We start from the raw sequence: 4,280 nt of genomic DNA on the forward strand, positions 1-4,280 counted from the left end.
GTTATACATATATTCTTAAAGTAGAGTCAACAGAATTTGCTGATATGGTTGAGAAGAATCAAGTAATACTCTAAGATTTTGTATCTTAGCAAACAGGAATGTGTGGGGAACACAGATTTTAATTTAATTTAATTTAATTTAATTTAATTTTATTTTATTTTTTTAGGCAAAGCAACCTTTGGTTGACCTCACAGATTGCAAGAACCTTGTCAGCTTACAATCCTTTATTTTTTATTTTTTACACCTATAGCACCTGGTCTTCCTAGGCGGTCCCCCATCCAAGTACTAACCAGGCCCTACCCTGCTTAGCTTCTGAGATCAGACAAAATCGGCTTGTTCAAGGTAGCATGGCCATAGATGAACACAGATATTTAAAGAGAGAGTGATGGTCTGGTCAGGAGCTAAATTTTTGATATGTTTAATATGACATGGTTATTAGGTATTCAACTGAAAATCTGAGAAGGCCCTGGGATATAATGAGTTTAAACTTCAGTAGAGAGGTCTGGCCGAAGATAGAAATGTTTTTGTTGTCAGAACCTTGTTAAATAAGATCCCTAAGGTGATGAGAGAATAGCTCCAAGAGCTGAATGAGGCACTCCAACATTCCGAGGTTAGATAGATGAGGAAGACCCACAAAGGGAGAAGAAGAATAAGTAGCTAGCAAGAAAGAAAACTAGGTGAAAGTTAAGGGAAGGAAATATCTCAAGAAGAACAAGATCAAATGTAACAAATGTTGCTGATAGATCAAGTAAAATAAGGATTGAGATTTGACCACTGGATTTAGAATATGGAAGTCATTCATGACCTTGAGAAGAGTTTCGTTTCCATCAATGAGAATAAAACCTAGATAGAGAGGTTCAAAGAGAATATGAGGAGAGGAATTGAGGATAATGAATGTAGATACTTGTTTTGCTATAGAAAGGAAGGGAGAAATAAGGTACTGGATGGAGTGGATTAAGAGATGGTTTTCTTTTTTAGACATTTGTATGCTATTGAGACGCGTTGTTGCTGTAGGGGAGAAATGGGAAATTGGGAAATTTCTAGAGCAATTTTCGTAGTAGATAAAAATGTATTGAATTGAATGCACAAAGAAAAGGATAGGCCTTTCCTGGCAGAGAGGATGCTCACCAGTAGCAGGGAAGAAGCCAGAGTTACATGACCCAGATGCAGGTAGGTGGTGCACGTGGGTGTGAGAACTTGTGGAGTGTCTCATCTGATTGCCTCTATTTCCTCAGTAGAATGAGAGTGAGAACAAAGAAGGAACAGTTAGTTATTTGAGGAGAGGGTAAAACATACAAAACAGTCACCTAGGAAAGCTGAGAGTGAATGGACTGGGAAAATGTAGTATGATTGTCTGGCCACATTAAAAGCTCTCTTGTGGAGAGTGAGAAGGAATTTAAAGTGAGGCCAGTCAGCAGTCCTGTGTTTATTTCCAGCTTCATTTAGTTTCACAGGTGCAGGTGAGGATAAGAGGAGAGTTGGATTTGACTAGAGCTGCATTTTTCAAATGAGTAGACAAAAGAGAGAGAGCAAAGGAGGTGAGGGCGTATGCAAAGAAAGGATTCTCTAATGGTTGGCCACAGAATTTTATCTGAATAAGAAGTGAAGTGAGGGTATAAAGAATTAAGAGGCAGTTTCAAAGGTAGGATCACTGGATTGTAGATGCCTGTGCTGATTTGGAGTATTAGAGGGTATAAAAATTGGAAAGATTGAAGATGGTGAATAGAGAGGGATGAATTTTAAAAAGGTTACAAATTTTGATAATTACAAGGTCTAGGTGGTGCATGACTGTGAGAGGGATGACTGAAATAGTGTAGAGACAAGTTCACGGAAATGAGAAAACAAGGTTTTGGAATTGCCATCTGCAAGGATATAGAAATTACTAAGAATTATGATAGGAGTAGTTTTGAAGTATATGACATTGAGTCAGAAACTAAAATCTTGAAAAAACTGGAAGGGGGCGACCCATTAGCCCATAGCTGCTTAGACAAAGGAGAGATGGTCTGTAGTGATGACAAGGGATTCAAAGCCGGAGAGTGTCGCGAGGCGGAAAAAGGATGAAAGAGGTCACCGACTTCACAACTAGCACGGTAGTATACAAGGGGTGGGAAAGAAATGGATGCAGAAGAAATAATTTCCCTGAGAGAGCCTGGTTTCAGTTTGGAAAACAAGATGGATAAGAAGAGATTGAGGATGCTGGAGATTTTGATGTCCAACAGTGAATTCCAAAGGGCATGGTGGAAATGATTCTGATGATCAAGAGAAGTGAGATCTGTGTTTAGAAAAGCAACTACACAGATCAGTATGAGGATTAGAATATGAGGATAGGATTTCCAGCTAAAATAAAAAGCACTTGGTTAAATTTGGAGTTTAGGTAAACAGTGGGTACTTTTTTGTACCTGTACCCACCCCCATCTCACCACCATCCTCTCTCTCATCCTTGTCCTCTGGCATCCACTAATCTGTTCATCAGTCTAGTGTTGTCATTTTCAGATTATACAAATGGATTCATACAATGTATAATCTTTTATGATTAGCATTTCTTACTAAAGATAATGTTCTTTAATTCCATCCAGGTTGATGTATTTATCAATCACCCATTTCTTTTCTATTATGAAACAGAATTCTGTTGTATGGATATGCCAGTTTTTCCAAACATTTCTTCATCTAAGGACATTCGAGTTACATTATGGACTGAATGTTTATGTCCACCCAAAATTCTTATGTTGAAGCTCTAACCCCCAATGTGATGTATTTGGTGGTGGCATCTTTGGTTTGGAAGAAGTCACTTGGGTTATCAGCCCAAGACAAGTTGTTTTTAGTATTTTGCTATTACCAGTAAAATTGCTATGAACATTTTTGTGCAGGATTACAACTGTCTTCTTAAAGTTAGTTTAGTTCTAAGATTTCTTGAAATTATAGGTTTAATGTTCTTCAGTCTAACTCAAAAGAAATAAATCTATAATTATTAAAATTGTAAAACAATATTCATCCATAGAGACAACATCAAGATATATCCTATAAAATGAAACACACACAGCAATAATACAGATGGCTCTTGCACACATAATACTAAAGGAATGAAGCCAGTCACAAAAGTCGGATTTCATTTACATGAAGTACAAAGTTCATGGATATGATCAGAAGTCTAAATAGTAGTTATCCTTGAGGAGAGGTCATCACTAGCTTGTGGGTTGCTGCTTGTGTTCTGTTATTTCATCTGGTTGATGGTTTCATTGGTCTGTCAGTGAAAATTCATAGAGCTGCACACTTATGAGAGATGCACTTTTCTGAATGTATACATACCCCAAGAAAGTCCCAAAATGAACTTTAGTACATGATTCAAGGGCTTCCCTAATGTGTTCCTTTGTATTGTTGCTTATAGTAGGCTGAAATACATGATTCCATTTAAAGTTGCAATGTCAATATATTTTATTTTCTAATGCTCCCCGAAAGCAAAGGGGAGAGAAGTGTTTCAAGCTTGGTGGCTGAACAAACTCTCACTAATTTCCTTATAGTGGTAGCATTGATTTCATCTGTAATTCTTTTTTTCCTGTAATCGATCTCACTGTCAAAACCTAACTAGAGAATAATGGAATGTGTAAGTGGAATTTTTATTTATTAAAAGGGCAACATCTCAGAAATAAAATTACAATTTAGTTGGGATAAATTGTCTTATAACTTCATTTTTTTACATTAAAGCTATAATTGAGGGACATTATATGCTGTTTATCATTGCATCGAAAATGTAGTCAGAATGAACTTCTCGAGGCTGTTAAACTGCCTCTTATTAGCATTGAAGCTATACTCACAGCCCATTATCTTGGGCTATATTTTTTGGTATAAGGGAATTGCTATCAAAGTGTACTTAATCTGAAAAGAATTAGATTATAATTGTTGCCTTTGCGAAAGGAGAGTGAGAATTATTTGGTATTGTCGTAAGGTAACAATGTACTTTTGGCATACTAAAAGAATGTATCAGCAACATGGAAGGGCACATTGCTTATTATCATTTGATGCCAATTGATACTCTGCATTTTTGCTCCTACTCAATAGGGGTAGCAAAAGAAAGAAAATATTTATGTTATCAATTCATCTGATCTGATAGGCCTGGTTTTTCAAAGAGCATTGAAGAATTCATTATATTCTGTTACCCAACCACAGGTATCCCTTGGTTATTATTCACAAGGAGTGTTCGAATATGAGGGTAAGGATTTCTGTATTTGGAACACAGTAGGTGTTTCATAAATGCCAGTTAAATTAAATCAAGTCACCAACAG

At 36.6% G+C, this 4,280-nt stretch overlaps 1 pseudogene; it reads right to left on the bottom strand.

Annotated features, from left to right (window-relative positions):
- Positions 1 to 241: 241 nt before the first annotated feature.
- LOC112475989 lies at positions 242 to 359 on the bottom strand (annotated as a pseudogene).
- Positions 360 to 4,280: the final 3,921 nt, after the last annotated feature.

This window comes from Pteropus alecto, unplaced genomic scaffold, assembly GCF_000325575.1.
Source record: "Pteropus alecto unplaced genomic scaffold, ASM32557v1 scaffold92, whole genome shotgun sequence".
Classification (NCBI taxonomy): domain Eukaryota; kingdom Metazoa; phylum Chordata; class Mammalia; order Chiroptera; family Pteropodidae; genus Pteropus; species Pteropus alecto.